Below are 18,287 nucleotides of genomic sequence, written 5' to 3' on the forward strand. Positions count from 1 at the left end.
ATTTTTAAAAGCTTTTGTGGTTCCAGCCTTCTGCCTTTGTTATTGCAGCTGGGCTGACTTAGACCTCCCTTTTCTCCTCCAGCCCCTTTGTGGTTCAGGGTCCAGTTAGGCTGCATGAGGACTGGGCTGAAGGGACGGGAGTCTGAGGCCACAGCACATCTGCTTTGTGTTAGCTCCTGAAATCACAGGTGTCCTTAATTGTGCTCTGCCTGCTCCAAGAAGCCGTCCTTTTTTCTATTTGTCCTTTTCCCTCTGTTTTCTCCTTGAAATCGCTTGAAGGTTAGAGTTTTTAATTTTTTTGTTTTGTTCTCTGCGTCCTGTTCTCTGTCCTCTTCCCTGGTCAAATCCTGATGCTCATCTGCACCCAGAGCCTGCTGCTTGTCTTCACAGAAGCAGCCAGTTGCAAAAGAGGATAAACCTCCCAGGTAGGGAGAGTGTGGCTGCCACACAGTTTCCTCCTTGGCATGGCCAGGGACAGGGCAGCTCTGTGTCGAGCTGTGTAGCAAGTAGCTCCTGCCTCGCCGAAAGACGAAGCTGGTGAGTGGAAATTCTTCAGGGAATCTAAAAAGATTTACTTTAATTAGAATTTATGCCCCAATCTAAGTCCTGTAGCTGCAGGCCTCTTTGAAACAAAGAGCTGGCTCTTTCTGTCTTTGGCAGAGGCTTGATTCTTTTTAAGCACCTCCTCTGGATTGTCCTGAAACTCTTTTGATCCCTTCTCCTCTCAGTGCTTTGTGCATTTGAGGCTCTCCAGTAATGTGTCCCCTGCCGACCCACTCCTGCTTCCTGGAAGAAGAAGGGTCTTCTGTAAGTTTTAGTCAAACAGCAACCATTTCTCTGCTTTTCAGTTGAAAATTTTTGTGAGACCTAAGCCTTTTCACATTGTCACCAGCTCTCTTTAAACCGCTCAGTTAATTTATTTATACACACATCCTTATTTTAGCTTCTAATATTCTGAGAGATTGGGGGATTTTTAGAGACTGATTTGGATGAAAAGTAAAATAGAATAGTCATTTTTAAATAATTATCACAACTTCTTCTTACAAGATTGCTTGATTGCAGTTTGAAACCCTTCCCTGTTCTGGCCTGTTCATATTGATGTACTGCTTCCCAGTCCTGAAGCTTTCTCTGTAAATAAACTGCAATATGCTAACTGAGCAGGAAACTCAGGGAGAGGCGCCCTTAGCCTGCAGTCCACTCAGCCTCAGGGACTGGGCTGGGTAAAGCCCCATCTGATGCTGGCAGAAGGAAAATTCTGCTACCTGAATCCTATTTATAACTCTTGGGTTTGATTTATCACTCATAAATTTTCTACATGAATCCATTTATGGAGGCTACCAACTTAGATTTTTTTTGTGATGATGATAGAAATTAGTCTTCTAGGATTTGCAAAATAGTATATGCATCCCTTTATTAGTGTATCTTGTTGATCTGAGAACACGTGATCTAGTTCTTTTAGTTTTGTTCACTTTCTATGGATAACTGATAATATAGAAATGGAGGTAGAGAAAGAAAGATACTCAAATTTCCTTTTCATTATAAAGAGAGGAAAGTGGTTTAAAAGGAAGCCATTTCCATTCCAAAAGGTAGTGGTTATAGTTCTCGAGATCATAATGCAGAGGGAAACACTGCTAGAGGAGAAGAGCTTCAGGCTATCAGGAAGCAAGAAAGTGAGGGCTTTGGACCTTTTATGCTGTGACATGTACGAATTGCTTTGCCTTTTTGTTTTGTTTTTACATTAAAGATCTCAGTGTACTAAAAGTCATTCAGTTGAATTAAGATGCTTTCCTGGTTTGGAAAAGGCAGTACTGGTTGTTCTGTACTGCTTTAACTTTTTCTCCTTTATACATTTTGTAGCCAGAAAACCTTTTTCGGTTCAACACATAACAGATGTGAATATGTCAAAGGGACCACTTATGACTGTGCTGGTATTTGAAGGTTCAAGTTAATAGCCTCAGTTAGCCTTGGTCATCAGGAATATATTATCACAAGTGTAATGAGACACAATCAACTCTTCAGATTGTAATCACCCCTTAAGTCTGGAGAGCAAAGATCATTATCTGATGAGAAGATGAGGGTCTGGTTCCCATTATGTAATGAGAGCAGTAAAGAGTCCCATGAGGCGCCACCAGAGCCTCCTCCCTCCATTCAGCACGTGACCTTGGCCACCATCCTGTCATCCCTGATGCTTATCCATGGTACAGAATTCTGTTTCTGCAGAGTCTATTTTTCACTCTAGGATGAGTTCAGAAAGGTCTCTACCCAGGGTGGTTAGTGCCAGAAAGTCAGGCACCAGTGGCTCCAGCTTGCAGTTAGTAAGATGAGTTCTGTGCTTCTCTGAAGCAAGAAGGCTAGTATTTTGCTTTCAGGAGTGAGTAGCTTGCCCTGGATCTCCCTCTATGAAGCTGGTTACTCTTCTGAGTGATCTGTGCTCTACTTACACAGTCCTTCAGGTCGGTCTGTGATGTTCCTGTGTCAGGCTGGGGAACACCATCAGGGTATTATAACTGTTGCTCATGTCCTTTGATAATTTAAGTCTATTCTCCCTATCCTTGAGAGCATGTGGTAATTATGCTCTATAAATTGCTACAAACACTGAATTAGCAAATCCTGAATGACTGTTCCTAGGGGAAATACACGGCTAAGTTCCTGTGAGCCTTGGGTCACAATATTTTTGTCAGTTGTTCAATAAATAATCTTGTTTCAAGTGCATTTTTGTTAAAGACAACTTATCGAATATATGCAGTTGGTTCATTAACATTGAACTTATGGTCAATAGCCCTAAAATTGATGCCTGAACAAGGCTTACCTGACACATGCATTTTCTCCATAGGGCACATCACAGCTTTCCTGCACTTAGGAATACTAGACAGTTCTGCAGCCCTATGTTGGGGCCATTTTAAGCAGACAAATCACCAACAAAAAGCACAAAAGTGCAAAAAATGTGGCACTAAATAGAGCATGTCTCACTTATTTTCAGTATGAGAGCTGAAACAAGAAGGTACAGGATTGCCTTGTCAGACCTCGGCTGGGAATGCATGTGTCAGGAGATTCAGATTTTCGCTGCTCATGTCCATGAATGACTGGGAAGTGCCTCAAGTCTTGATGCTGAGGTGACAGATACATTTTAGCTAGCAGGCGAATTTGCAGATATGGAATCCGTGGATAACGAGGACCAACTGTATTTTTCTTTTGTGAATCTCAATTACTATGCCAAAGAAGTAACATCTAGACTGACCTGACTCCTTTTGTACTTTGAATGCAGCAGGTATAAAGTAGATGTTTGGACTCAGGATAATGAGGCAGGATTTTCTGTCCACGGCAGTAAGTATCTGTGGTGCTTTGCAGCATTTCTGGCGGCAGGTTACAGTCCGGTGGCATTGAGTCATTTGACAGGCTTTTCCCTCCGAGGTACTTCTCAGAAGAGTCCTTCTTCCTGGATGATCAGTTAGATCCCTTTGGGAGCCTTACAGCTTTTTTGCCTGCCCTCCCAATGGCATTGTTGTTCTTGGGCTTCACTGCCTTTTCACGGACCTGGAGGAGAACAGTGACTTTGGAGCCTTTGTAATAAACAGTTTCTTCGGTAACAAGCTGGGTGAGGAAACTAAGGTTCTTCTTATTTTATAAGTTAGCACTGTGCCTCAGTTTTTCTTTTAAAGTTTTGTTTGGGGAGACTGTGGCTGGAAGCTATCAGAACATTTTGTTTGGTCCGGGTTAAAGCATGCAGCTGTACTTGTGGGGGCTCACCTTGACTTTCATTTCAACATGGCCTTCATACTTCTTGCCAAAACAAGATGCCACCCTGTTTGCCCTGATGGGAGACATTAGGGGAAAGGCCGGAACCATTGAGAAGGGATGCATCTTGCCTTGGAGAGTGTATATTGTCAGGTGTCAGAGAGCGCTGGCTGTGACTCCATAGCCGTTCCTCTTCAAGCTGTTGACTTCTGTTGACAGGGCCAGGGCAGCTTTGGAATTCCAGTGCAGCTTCAGCTCCAGGAAGCAAACCACTGCTTCATAGCCACAGGGCTGTCAAAGCACATTGGAACTGAGGAGAAGGTGGCTCCCTCTGGTCATGTGAGCCAGAACGAAGATGCCTTTTGAGCAGTGACAGCTTCTGGAGTGAATGCTTTTGAAGAACAAAGCCCTGTCATTCTCATTTCTCTGCCCTTCCTTTCTGTAATGGTCTGTCCTCAGCATTAGGAGACATTGCAGGGCCAATTGTGAGCTGCAGGGATGAAAAATGGAAGAAATCTGGTGGAAAAGGTGAAGGAAATGGGTGAAAGAGAGTCTCTTTCTACTGACAGTTTACTATGTAACATCAGGTGGACTAAGTGTAGGGCTAACACCTCTTAATTATTCAGTTTTCCTTCATGATTATTTTTTCCTCCTCTTCTACCAGGTGGCTCAGGTAGAACGGCAGTCCTTCCTCGCATTTTCTCCATGCTGGGTAGGTTGACTTGTCTGCTAAGGAGAGTTACTGTTTGCCATCCTCAGCCATGCAGGAAAGATGATGGGGAATGTGACATGGCCCCAGGTTCACAGCAGAGGGAATCAAGAAACCTGGGCCATTTCTTACCCTCCTCATTTTCATTTCAGGGAAGTTATGATCAATTTGCATCTTCTTTTTTTTTTTTTTTGATGGAGTTTGGCTCTTGTTACCCAGGCTGGAGTGCAATGGCGCGATCTCGGCTCACCGCAACCTCCGCCTCCTGGGTTCAGGCAATTCTCCTGACTCAACCTCCCGAGTAACTGGGATTACAGGCGTGCGCCACCATGCCCAGCTAATTTTTTTGTATCTTTAGTAGAGACGGGGTTTCACCATGGTGACCAGGATGGTCCCGATCTCTTGACCTCATGATCCACCTGCCTCGGCCTCCCAAAGTGCTGGGATTACAGGCTTGAGTCACTGTGCCTGGCCCAATTTGCATCTTCTTAGTTACTGGTAGAAGAACTCTGTGAGCTCCAGAATAGCTCTAAGCACTGTCAGTGTAAAATAATGAAATACTGTTTTGTCAAACATGGTTTGAATTTCAGACTGGTCTGGTTTTCTTCCCATTTGGTTCCACAGAGTCAACTTCCACTGAACGTTGGCAGTTGGGATGGACTCTGGTTCCTTTACTAATTGGCTATCTTAGAACTTTCCTGAGATTATTCATGGTTCCTCTTCCAACTCTGTATGTTAGATCCACAGGATAGCTCAGCAAGGTTGGGGAGAGTGTCAAAAGTAGAGAGGACCCTGTTAAATCAAGTTCCTGGGTTGAATTTGTAAGGGTGTGTGTTGGGAAGCAAAGGGAAGAAGCATTTTGGCCCCTCCAAAGGTGCATTCGCTTCCCCAGCAGGTTGACCTCAGGACATGCCGACCTTCTGGTTCTGTCTGGGTGTCTGACTGGACCAGGTTGCCTCCTAGATGGAGGCTGCAGCGTGGGCAGAGAGGCATCATGACTAATGAAAGGCAGCTGGCGTGGCTGTTTTTACATATTAGTGAAACTGCTCCGTGTCTTCATTTGGGAGGAAGTTTCAGGACAGTCTGTACTAAAATGGGTAACATGACTCATTGCCAAATGTAAAAAAAACATGTCATTACATTCCCCCACATGTGTAAACACCCCAAACACAGCGGTGTTTATGGGAAGGTAAGACATCATCTGGTTTGTTGTGTTGTAGCTTATTTCTCATTTTTAATCCCTAATTCATCTTGAGCGGATCACAAATAGAAGAGAATTAGGTTTTTGGTTATGCAGCACACCGGAGATTCACAGTGTGTTAAGTCCGCTATAAAATATGGAACAAATGTTTAGGTGGAACGATTCACGTTCCCGAGCAACTTGCCTGCCTGCCGTAATGCGAACATGAGATGCTTTTTTCTTCTTTAGGCCTTGGTGTCCGCCTGGGACAAGGAAAGACCCAGCAGGTCACTGGGACTGATTCAGATGGATTAAGAGTCTTCTTGTGTGTTCGAAGACGTGAACTCGGGAAATGACTCCAGAGCATTTGCTAGGTTTAAGCCAGAATAGAACATCAGAGTTCGTCTTCCAAGGCAAGGCAAAACACAATTGGCTTGGCCCAGATCATTGTATACCACGTAAAACAGTGGCACTAGGGTTTAGGCATCTAAAATAAGTGTCGTCACGGAGAGCCCAGAAGGCACGTTGGATTGGCTTGCACAGCTTTCTACGAATGTTTCCATTACTGAGTTGAAGGAGCACATCTTTTCATTTCTCTTTTCTGAGTTTGTAGCTAGAAACTTCTAAAAATCTGCCTGTTCTGTTTTTAGGAAAATATTTTCCTGAATGATTTAACCAATGGCCACTTCACTAATAACTCATTGTGAATTTCAAAGTTAACCAACTTTTATGGGATAAATGAGCCCCTCTCTGTTTTCATATTTCTCAGCAGACCTGTCTGCCTCGGCTCAGCTTTTTTTCTGAGGAAGGTTTGGTGCCAGATGTGGTTTAATCTGTGGCAGGCATTTCACTTTTTTATTCAACAACCAGAGGGCTGATATAAGAACCCAGCCCCACTTTTTTAATGTTTTAACAGGGACGGTTAAGGAACAGGAGTAGTTAAGTAATATTTTGAAGAGTTAAATCCTAATATTTAATTCTATTAAATCTTAAATTTAGATCTAGAGTTAAATCCTGAGTGTTCTTTGTGTGGGCAAACTACTGCTTACAGAGTAAGTCTTATTGGATGTGTAATTCTGAATTAGTAGGAATTGAGAGACTCCATCTTTCAAAGGGTCTCAGACACCCGTTTTTCCTAGGCTGAGATTTTCCTCTACAAAGGATTGATCAATTTAGCTGTCAGAATGGAAGCCCAGAGGCCAGTTGTCCATGCAAATGAACCACTTGTGCCAGCGCTTCCAAATTGCCTGCATGAACAGTGAGCTTGCCCTTTGAAAACCTGGCACATGGTGGCTGAAATAAGAAAGTAGTCACTATTCTGAGGCCCTGGTGTCCTTATAGAGGCAATAACAGAAATTGCTCATTTTGAGCGCTTGCTTCGTTTTTGGCAACCTGTTTTCTTTAATAAGGAAGTCATTTTGCCCCTCTCTCTCTTCCCCTCAGCCCCCACGCCTCTTTGCAGCTCAGAACACATCATTGTCTTACGTGGGAGTAATGGAAAAGGAAGTGCTTACTCCAGCTTTATTTCGGTTACTGAGGCAATACTGAGGGCCAGCTATTTCTACTAGCTTTAACTATTCACCAAAGGATGATCTGCCTGAAGACAAAATGGAGAACAACTGGATTTCTTCCTTCCAAACTGTTGTTGGGATGAGTCCGCGCTTTGAGAGACGAAATCCCCTGTTACTGTATTCTTTTTCTTTAGGTCTGAGCTGTGTTTAACGTTTCTAGATCATTGCATTCACAGTGACTGTTGTCTGATGGAGAGAGGGGTCTCAGGCTGCATCTGGGCGTGAGGGCTCCAAATGGGAAGTGTATTTCTCTCTCATACCATCTTAGTCTTTGGGTACAATGTGTAGAAATGCCTGCTCCTCTGTGGAAAGAAGTAGAATTTGCTGCTGCCAGTCCCAGAGCCAGATGTTCCCATGATTAAAGACCCAGGTGTGAAGTCATATGTCATCATGTGGGGACATACTGTCCATGAAGCCTTGACCTTTGGGGTTTGTCTCCAGGTGTCTTTGCTTTGGCATTATGAGAGCCAGAGTCTCAATGAAGGGGAATCTCAACATCTGACACTTTTTTTCCCCCTAAGGGATGTGAGCTATTTACCCAAGGGATTCTTTATTAAATGTTCTTGATAAATATGTGGAATTACTTCTAGATGAAATAATTAGCTGGTTACTAATGAGGTGGTTTTGATTTGGGGAAAAGCAATTCCAAAGGCTGAATTCCTTGAGGGCAGAGACCTTCCGGGGCATGTTGGTGTTATGCTTGTCATTCAGCACAGGATCCAGTGTGCTAAATTGGGATGTGGGAAAAATGTCTCTGATTGGACGTACAAGCTGACGTGGAAAGGAAGGCCATTTCTTTGCTTATTGGAATATAATATTATTGCATTTTACATCTATAATGCTCTGACTATAAGTGTGTGTGTGTGCGTTTTTTTCTCCGTACATTGGTAGTGTTCCACATCTTGTGTGGAAGGTCTCTAACTTTCTAAAGCCATGGTTGTTTGCATCAGTGCTGTCCCTGTTAGAGACACCACTTCATTCAGAACCTGTTTGTCTGTGTAGAGCTTGGCTGGGATCCTGCACAGATTCTATATTCAGGCTGGCACAGACAAACCTAGACGCAAAGAAACATCCTTAAGAAAGAAAAAACTTTAAGAGCTGGACCCACTATATCCCATCTTATACTAACTCTGCTGTCAGCATTTAGACATCATAATGTCAAATGCTGTTCAAAATTTAGGTGGTGACACTACTGGGTATGTATCTAAAGGAAAATAAGCTTTTATATGAAAAAGACACTTGCACACGCATGTTTATAGGAGCACAGTTCACAATTGCAAAAATGTGTAACCAACCCAAATGCCCACTAATGAACAAGTGGATAAAGAAACTGTGGTATATCTATATGGTGGAATACTACTCAGCCATAAAAAGGAACGGATTATTCCTGGATGAGATTGGAGAGTATTATTCTAAGGGAACTAATGTAGGAATGGAAAATCAAACATCATATGTTCTTATTCATAAGTAGGAGCTAAGTTATGAGGATACAAAGGCATAAGAATGACACAATGGCCTTTGGGGACTCAGGGGAAAGGGTGGGAAGGGTGTGAGGGATAAAAGATGACAAATAGGGTGCAGTGTACACTGCCCAAGTGATGGGTGCACCAGAATCTTATCACCACTGTAGAACTTTCATAACCAAACACCATTGAACAATAACTTATGGGAATAAAAAAAATTAATAAAAAGTAAACTAAAAAACCAAAATTTAAGTGGTGACATTGAACCCATCCAGAGGTCTGTCTTTACGAAATGCACTGTTTTTCATTTGAGTCCTGACACTGTCTTGAATGTGAAGTGGCCAGCATTCTCATTTTGGGCATCCAAAGGGACTTCTCCATGGACCAGCCTCTGACCATAGCCAGTGCTGGCTGGTAGAGGAGAGAAGGGGAGGGGTACACAGCTGCTTCCTGGACCATGCTAAGAATGGCCGGGGCTGGCTGCTGCCTTCATCCTACACATTACTCATCACCTCAAGCTTTCGTGCATTTTACTTTTCCTTTTCATATTGTTTCCTTGAATGCTGGGATATTTGCTCAGGAATGTGGGGGCAGCTGGCAGCAGTGGCAGGGAATGGCCAGGAACTGGCCCCCCTCCCTTGTACCTGAAGCCTGACACTGCTGTTATTTGTATCCTTCAAAGATATCTAATGCAGGCATCAGAACCATAGCTAAAAAAATTGTATGGTATTTAGAACTTTTGTGAAATAAGTAGATTTTAGCTGCTCTTATCTCAAAAAGTATAACTATGTTAGATGATAAATATGTTAATTTATTTCACTACAGTAACCATTTTACTGTATGTCACACATTACATCATGTTTTAAACCTCAATTTTCTATAAAATGTATTTTAAAAAAAGTTGAAGGAAACAATAAAGGACCATTTTACAGTGATAAATTATAACATATTTTCCAAAAGGCTGCACCATTTCGGGGCATCCTGTTATCACTGTAGCTACTTCTGGTGTATTTTTCTTCCCCCTCTTCCTTTTCCTTTGTTCCTCCTTCCCCTTCCCCTCTCTCTGCTTTCTTCCCTACTACTTTTGCCTTAAAGCCTTATTCTCTGTTTCTGTCACCCACACTTTGCTTTCTTGAGTGGCTGAGGTTTCTGAGGACCCCCAGCCACAGAGACTGCCTTTCTTCCAAGGGACATTGCTATTGTAAATGTCTAGTATTGATTTATCCAAGCACATTCCTGTGAAGGCCACCTATGGGGAACAAGTGACAGAGGCTGTGAGAGAAGACCTCATGCAAGCCTGGACAGCCAGGCTGGAGACAGTGGCAGAAAGTTGAAGTGCGTACAGCCAGAGTGAACGGCTTCTCATCCCACAGCCCACCTCTGAGTGCTGGGTCCTCCAGATTGTTCCTTTCAGTCACACCAGTGGCATTGGTTGAAAGCACTTCCCAAAATAATGTTCTTTACTCATTTTGTATTTTAATTCCTACTGAGAAAATTCTGATTTTCATCATTTAAGTTATTGTCCTAAATTCAAGAACATTCATTCCTCAGTAAGCTCTTTAGACTGACCCTGGCATGTTAATTTCTTTCATGTCTCTGCAGGATAAAGGCTACCACTCAGCTCAACTTTGGTCTCCGAAATAATGTTTAAATCTACATCTTACCTCATTCTGAGTAAGTTGGGCAGGGAGAAGTTTACATATTTAACAGAAAGTCATGCGCTGATGGGCACTTAGTTATAATTGATATCAAATCTTCATGTACTTCCATTTAGAGACACTGAACATTCAGTGACTCTGCCTTCCTTTGGATGAAGTCTCATCTCTTCTGCATGTTAAAATCCCTACGATCTGCGTGTCATCTACTTTTCCCTCTCTTAGCTGTCTGGAGTGGCTCCTTTGAGCCCTTCATAACCTCAGCCTTGTGTGCGAGTGGCCTTGCCGGTAGTCCTGGTGTCACATGCTCCTGCTGGCCAATGCTGGCTGCTCGCGTGCACTCCTGACATCACCCTCCCTGCTACTTGGCCTCCTACCTGGAATCCACCCTCCTTTACTTCCTTGTCTTCCTCCGGGGACTTGAGCATGAGCCCAGTGTCTGTCTGTGATTCTCATGGCTTTGCAGTCTAGATTTTTACCTTTGCAGAATCACTTGTTTTCACCTATGTAGTTCAGTTTGCACTCCTGCAGACTCTTATCACGGTGGGCTCCATGGTGGGGTTCCCACCCAACTCCAGGGGTGATACCAGGAACTCATGCTTTAACTCACCATGGTGCTGGCCTAAATGGCTCTTGGCTTATACCTGATGACTTTCAGCTGTTCCTCCCTCATCTACTGTTCGTTTCACCTGCAACGCACCCACGAAAACATACTTTGCCTTCTCTTTTAATATCCTCCTTATCACCTACTCATACCTGAGCCGCATCACATTTCCCCTTTTCAGGAATCTTTCCTTGACTCTTCTGTCTGGAAGTAACTTCTCGTTCCTCCAGTTCATAGTATTTATTGAACTACATAGCATAACAATCATATAGAGAGCTCCCGAGAGTGTAATAGCTTCTTGCTGTGGTTTCTAAGCACCCGCCATGTGTGGCCATGGCAGTGTGCTGAGCATGATGATTGACTGAGGGACTGAGGATGAGAGGCCTGTCAATTAAATGCCATGGTCACTGGTCTAATTCTTGCCTTTGGGAAATGCTGGCCCAGGAATTCTTCGGTTTCTTGAATCTGTATCTTCTTTTTGAGATGGAGTTTCACTGTTGTTACCCAGACTGGAGTGCAATGGCATGATCTCGGCTCACCGCAACCTCCGACTTCTGGGTTCAAGCAATTCTCCTGCCTCAGCCTCCCGAGTAGCTGGGACTACAGGTGCGCACCACCATGCCCAGCTAATTTTTGTATTTTTAGTAGAGACGGGGTTTCTCCATGTTGGTCAGGCTGGTCTCTAACTCTCGACCTCAGGTGATCTGCCCACCTTGGCCTCCCAAAGTGCGGGGATTATAGGCATGAGCCACCACACCCGGCCGAATCTGTATCTTTTAGGGTTTCTTTTCATCACTCCACTGAACTTTGTGATGCCAGGTGGTCTTGTCCATTTTGATTTCCAGTGTGACCTTACTGTTTTACAGTTTCTAAATTCAGCTTTTAAGTCTTACCCTGGCATGTTAATTTCCTTCATGTATCTGCAGGATAAAGGCTACCACTCAGCTCACCTTTGGTCCCCAAAATAATGTTTAAATCTACATATTACCTCATTCTGAGTAAGTTGGGCAGGGAGAAGTTGCATATTTTAGCAGAAAGTCATGTGCTGATGGGCACTTAGTAAGTTATAATTGATATTAAATCTTCTTCATGTACTTTCATTTAGAGACAATTTGAAGACCTTGTGTAGGTGGCCACAGGGCAAAACTTCTGGGAAAGAGTTACTGTTTGTAAATCAAAAGTGTTGTCATGTTAGTTCTGTACATGTATGCTCATGGTGGCAGTTTTTTTTGAGAGGCAGAACTCTGAAAATGATGACTCAGGGTTTCAGAGGTGGGTTGTACCAAGGTGAATGCTAAGCTCAAAGAGAAAAGAATAAGGGTGATTAATATGGAATTGAGTCAGAGAAAATTATATGTTAATAAAAAATAAGCAGTTTCTTCTTAAATGGGTAGTTATGTGTTGCTTAAAAAACTTTCAACTTCCAGTCCGGAGTGAGCCTTTGGTGCTCTGTAGTTTCTTTACCTTTTGACTTTATTCTCAGTTTTCTAGAAAATATGTCAGTGATTTATGATTAATGCTTTGGCTAATCTATGACCTTGCTGGGGGAGGACAGGAGGGCTCCACTTCTGGCCCTGCAAGAACCATTGTCTGTTCCTCTAGTTTGGCTCCAAATAAAGGCCTCTGCTTTGATGCTTTCATTTCTGCTGCTGAGTGCATGCTCCCAGGCACATATGGGTGTCCTGGTGAGTGCCCTGTCTTCCCCATGCAAGGGCTGACCCTCAGGAGTAGAGAGTCCTGATACTGCTCACTTGGTCAAAAAGCACCGGGTTGGTAAAATATCATTTTCACCATTGATGTAAACACAGGCACAGTAACAGCCCTTTAGGGTGGACACCCCTAAATCCTGCTGCTGGGACTGATTTCCTGTTTGACATCAAATTCTGTAGGAAGCTGTATTTTTCCCCAAGCCAAGAGAGCTCCGTCCCGTGGGTGTTGCTTTTCCACAAGGAAGGGGCTGGGTTATGGAGTCTGGTGGATGGACCAGGACCGCCTGGCCATCCAGGCTGCGGCTGCCTGCCTGTGCTGGATTCAGCAGGGATGTCTTTTTCCTGAAGTATTTGCTTCTGTGAATTCTCACAATGTTCTTTATGGCCCCTGTCTCCTTGTCATTTAAGAGACTGACCCATGTTCCGCAGGTGTGGCTTGGCTGTCCAGCTGAGGGGTCACATTAGCTCATTTGTGACCTCACTGGGGGAGGCAGGAGACCTCTCAGCCCTGTTTTTAATGTAGTTCTGAGACGTGGGAACTTACAGAAATTGCCAGCTATTCATGGCAGTAACCAGTAGATCTGTCAAACCTTATTACTTAAATTTCAACTCATATCTAAACAACTACAAGGACATTTTAGTAATAATTGTGGTAAAACAGATTTTAGGGCTGGAGAGAGGAAGCTTGTGCATTCAAACATGCCATTTAGTAAAGATGTTTCAACTGACATATTTTGTTGCCATAGCCCAAGGTTATATTACTGATGTCCTGAAAAGGGAATTGGCCACTCTTAGGAATATTTCTGAGACTGAGTGTGCTTCCCCCTGGCTCCTCTTTTCACTTCAAGGATTTGCATCTGCTCCTTGTCCTGTCCAAAGGATGATATCATGGACTTTCAAGGACTCTGCTGGGACTGGAGGGTTGGCCGTGCTGCACGATGTGAGGGTGCCTGGGCTGCTGGGGCATCTCGTGCGGGCACTTCCCAGTGTGTTGCCCTGGGTCACCCCTTGCTTCCCACAAACATACCAAAGGCCCATCCTGGAGGGATGGAGCCTCAAGGAGAGGCAGTGACACCTCGTCCTGTTTCCTGGCCTTTCAACCCTTGGGGGTTCTGAATTGGCACTTCAATAGGTATAAATTTTATAAATTTCCTGCTGCTGTCATTCAGTTCATTTTCTGCAGGCAGATGGCCTTGGATAATGACTGAAGCCGATCGTGTGGGAATCACTGCCTAGAGGGACAGCCAGAATGTTCTGGGAAGTTCCCCCTCCTGTTTTCCCTTCATCAGGGTGGGGCAGAAGAACGTCAGGGTGTTTCACATTTGTCGCAGCCAGAGGCTGCCACCTGGGAAGGAAAAAGAGAAAATAGATGAACGAAGAGAAGAGAAAAAAGCACAAGCCCTGATGTGCAGAATTTGACGTCATGGGCGTCCTTGGACGATAGGTAGAAAGTCACCTATTTTTTCAGCTTCTGGCATACACGTTTCTGGAGGCTGGCGTTTTGTGGTCATCTTTCCATCCAATGACAACATCAAGTTTTCAGAATGTTTGTATATTAAATTGAATGAAGAGAGTGGATGGATTTACTTGGTTTTGGTAAAGTGGCTTGTTTTTCATGATTTATAATTCTTTTTCCTATAAGACCGTATCATTGGACACCTAATAATATGTAAATAAAAATAGAAACTCAAATTTCTAGCAGAGTTTGTGCTACTGCCTTTATCTCCTGCTTTTGAAATGCGTTGCATAAGGTACCATATGTTCCAAAAAAATGGAATGAAAGCATCATCATGAAATGGACACATTCATATAATAAATCATCATTTAATTTTCAGACTGCTTAAGATAATTTCAATGGGTTTGAAATAATGATTCTTTTTGATGTTTCATGAGAGTTATTTTATCTGTTAGCAGCATTTAAATGTTGATTTCTTCTTTTCTGAAGGAAAAAATCCATCAGTGCACATGATTGTAAAATAGGGTAGCATAATTGGGATGCCAAGCTGTCCCGTGTCACTGCTCTAAGTCCTACATGGGTAAAGCAGCTTCTGCTGATCATCCAGGGCATTAATGGAACTTCATGGAATTCATGACTGATGACCACATCTACTTCTAAAATGGGTTGATGGGATCTCTCTCTTTTCTTTTTTGAAGTGTTGCTGTATGAGACTTGGGCTGGAGTGCCCATGTGGTGTGGAGTCTGTGTGATTCATGACTGAGGAAATCCGGCCTCCACCCTCTCTCTCCTTGGTAAGTGAGACATCGCAATGGGAAGTGATAAGACCAAAAGAATTACATATTGAAATATTTTGATAGCTTGTGAGCTTTACTTCTGTTATTAAAAACGAGAGTGGGCTGGGCATGGTGGCTTAGGCCTGTAATCCCAGCACTTTGAGGCTGAGGCAGGCAGATCCCCTGAGGTTGGGAGTTCCAGCCTGGTCACATGGTGAAACCCCATCTCTACTAAAAATACAAAAATTATCCTGGCGTAGTGGTGCGTGCCTGTAATCCCAGCTACTTAGGAGGCTGAAACCCTAGAATTACTTGAACCCGGGAGGCAGAGGTTGCAGTGAGCCGAGACTGCACCACTGCACTCCAGCCTAGGCAACAAGAGCGAAACTCTGTCTCAAAAACAAACAAACAAAAAAACAAAACAAAACAAAAAAAAAAAAAGAAAAAAAAGAAAAAAATGAGAGAGAATGAGCAAGCTGTTAGATACAGAAATCTTTCAAATAAAACGATTTTGGGCTTGTGCCACCGCCGCATCACTCAGGAACCTGAAGACCTGAAAAGGCTTAGATGCTTCTTACCATCTTCTGCCTCGCAATGTGGCTGCCTGTCAGGTTTCGGTTTTGTCTCCTGTGGTCACTTCTGTACTCTGCGCCCCCCGACCTCCGCCAACTTATTTGCAGTGCGTACCACTGTCATCTCACTTCCTGTTCTGGGACCTTCTGGGGTGCCCTGCACCTGCTGGGTTAGTGCTAAACCTCTCATGATCCTCTCAGGGATCCTCCTGGTCAGGCCTCCACACAGCTTCCTCATTCCTATGGCCCTGGGGCAGTGCGGGGACTGGCCCCCCATTTCACAGTGGTCTGTCCCCACCACCAGTCATGCTTGTTTGGATCTTCCAGAGGCCAGCTCAGATATGCTGGCTTCACTGGAGGCTTTCTTAAGCACTTTAGACCTAGGCGTTGCCATGAGTTTTAGGGAGACTAGCAGAGAGAGAGGGGTGAACAGGGATAGAGGGCTAGTGGTGTGGGAGAGGAACAAGTAAAGTGAGGGAAAGTGACAGTCTCATTCCAAATACTATCACTGCAAAGACACTACTGTTGTTAATAAACTTCTTCGTTTTTCTTTCTAACTAAACTACCATCTCATGGTGGATGGGCTTATATTTCTTCCCAATTTGCAAAGTGCTTTGCTGATTTTAGAGAATCCAGAGATTTTCTGAATAATTGGTGACCATTCCAGCCTTCGGATTTATGAGTGCCCAGTTCCTGTTTTCTTCTATAAGGAAGGCTAAACGGGTCTTATAGTTGAGCCCTCTGTATAGATGTATAGATGAGCTCAGCTGAGATGAGAGATTCTCCTGTGTAGTCTTTATGTTTTGCAGAAGAAGAAACTGAGGTCTGCATTATGCATGTTTCTCTAGCCCAGTAGATTCAGGTTCACATAGTGTTTTAACTGGATCCCCCATTCCCTCTTCCATGGAGAACCACAGCACGTGCAGCACTTGAGAGCTGGAAGAACCAGCACATGGAGGGTGTGCTGGCTCGCTGTGCATTGTCAACAGTCATCATGATATAATGGGAAGAGTGATTAGCTAATGTAAGTCCTCACTGTGTGCCAGGCCCTGCGCTGAGTGAGACGTTTTCAACTACCATGACAACCCTTTCAGGATTGTATTCTTATGGCCGCTGTTTGAAAGATGAGGAAACTGAGGCACAGAAAGCTTAAGGAATCTGCCTGAGATTTGCAGTGAGTCAGAGGTGGAGCCGGGATTTGATTCTATCTTCTTAACCTTTACACAAAACTGCCTCTTAGCACTCAGAATGCCTCCCTAGAATAAGAATAGATGTATATTATTTTTTTATTCCTTGCTGGAAATACTCAGACCTGTATAGAGAAGCTTAGAAGAGATATTAAGAGGTCAGTTTTTCAAACAGTAATCTAAATCAAGAATTGATGAAATTTTTCTAAAAAGTGTGAGAAAACATTTTAGTGCTTATAGGCCATAGCATCTCTGTTACATCACGCTGCCACTGTAATATAAAACCAGTCATAGATATGGAGGTGAATGGGCATAGCACTGTTACAATAAAACTTTATTACAAAGATACGTGGCAGGCTGGATTTGGCCTGCAGGCTAAGTAGCTTTCTGAGCTGTGATTAACGTGATCTTTGCAGTGCTGAAGATCTCATAGTGTAGTGAATGAGAGTGTTTCAGTGGACAGCAGGGATGAGTCCCTCAAGGCAATTTATCTGAGGTGCTTGGATTTTAATTATAAATAAATTTTAATGAAGTCTATTGTAACTGCAAATCTTACACCTTGAAATAGGTCATTTGATGTTCTATTGCTTGACATAGTCCGTATGCCTCACATGTATTAGTCTAAGTCCCACCTAAACTATAGCTTTTCTCAAATTAGGGCCTGATAAATATTATTTTCTTGCTAATTTGTTAGGCTGCTGTGCATAACTCATTTATGAAATCAGTTTAGATAGTACTTCCTACTTTGGTCTTTATATAGTTTCTAAATGTGACACTATTAGTGTGCACCCTTATACATACTGCCTGTTATATATATTAGGGTAAACATGCAGTTCTCCTGGGCTGTCTGATAACATTGTGTTGAACAAAAATGTTCTGGTCTCGAATATCTCTCTTCTATTATAAGCAAAGACAGAGTTTGAGCAGGATTGACTTACTTCAATCATGAAATAACATGGCAGTACCCTTCACCACATACATACAGTGAGTTACGTTATTTTAATTTTATTTTTTCATTACAAAAGGATAGTTATGACACTTAAAGGCATATTTAAATCTCTACTGTACCATTTACAAGGATTGGAAAAGAAAATTGAAAGATCAATTAATTTAAGCAATTGAAGCTAGGAACGGTTGCACTCATTCATTCCTTCGTTCTTAGGAATCTGTAGCTGCAGCAAACTCAAGAGCCTGATAGATACAGCAGAAGTTTTGGAGACATGCCTTTATCAGGGAGCCACTGGTCCCTTGGTACTTATTCCATGTGTCATGGCAAAGTGTGCTTCATTTTAATAGCAATGACATAAAAAATAAAATTCTGATCATAAAATTAATGCAAGCTATCCTTGATACCTTATTAACTGAAAAAGCAAATTGCAGAATAATATATTTAATATAATCCCATTTCTCTTAAAAACACACACATGCACAATCTCTATACACTAGTTCCTGTGTATTATAAAGTCTACTAGAATATGTATTAATGTATAGCAAACTCTAAACAGAGATTGTCTCTGGAGTACAGGTGTTTACACTTGTATCGTCTGTGTGATCACTGATATTTTCAGGAGTATTATTATTTTTACAATTACAAAAATAAAAATGCATGAAAGTAGTGAATGCTCATTATTGAAAATATATAAAAGAAGGGGAAAATTCAACTATAATGC

The 18,287-nt window shown here is 42.9% G+C and overlaps 1 protein-coding gene across 23 annotated transcripts in view; it reads left to right on the top strand.

Annotated features, from left to right (window-relative positions):
• Nucleotides 1–18,287, top strand: part of SEMA5A (semaphorin 5A) — a 502,689-nt gene that overhangs the window by 91,882 nt on the left and 392,520 nt on the right. For 17 of the 23 annotated variants that reach the window (XR_013532366.1, XR_013532365.1, XR_013532367.1 and 14 more), the window contains exon 2: nt 14,781–14,876. The exons of the other annotated variants lie outside the window; for them this stretch is intronic. The gene's annotated coding sequence lies outside the window, so the exon portion shown is untranslated. The remainder of the gene's footprint in view (nt 1–14,780; nt 14,877–18,287) is intronic. 23 annotated transcript variants of the gene reach the window in all.

The sequence above is a fragment of the Callithrix jacchus genome, chromosome 2 (genome assembly GCF_049354715.1).
Source record: "Callithrix jacchus isolate 240 chromosome 2, calJac240_pri, whole genome shotgun sequence".
In the NCBI taxonomy this organism is placed as follows: Eukaryota; Metazoa; Chordata; class Mammalia; order Primates; family Cebidae; genus Callithrix; species Callithrix jacchus.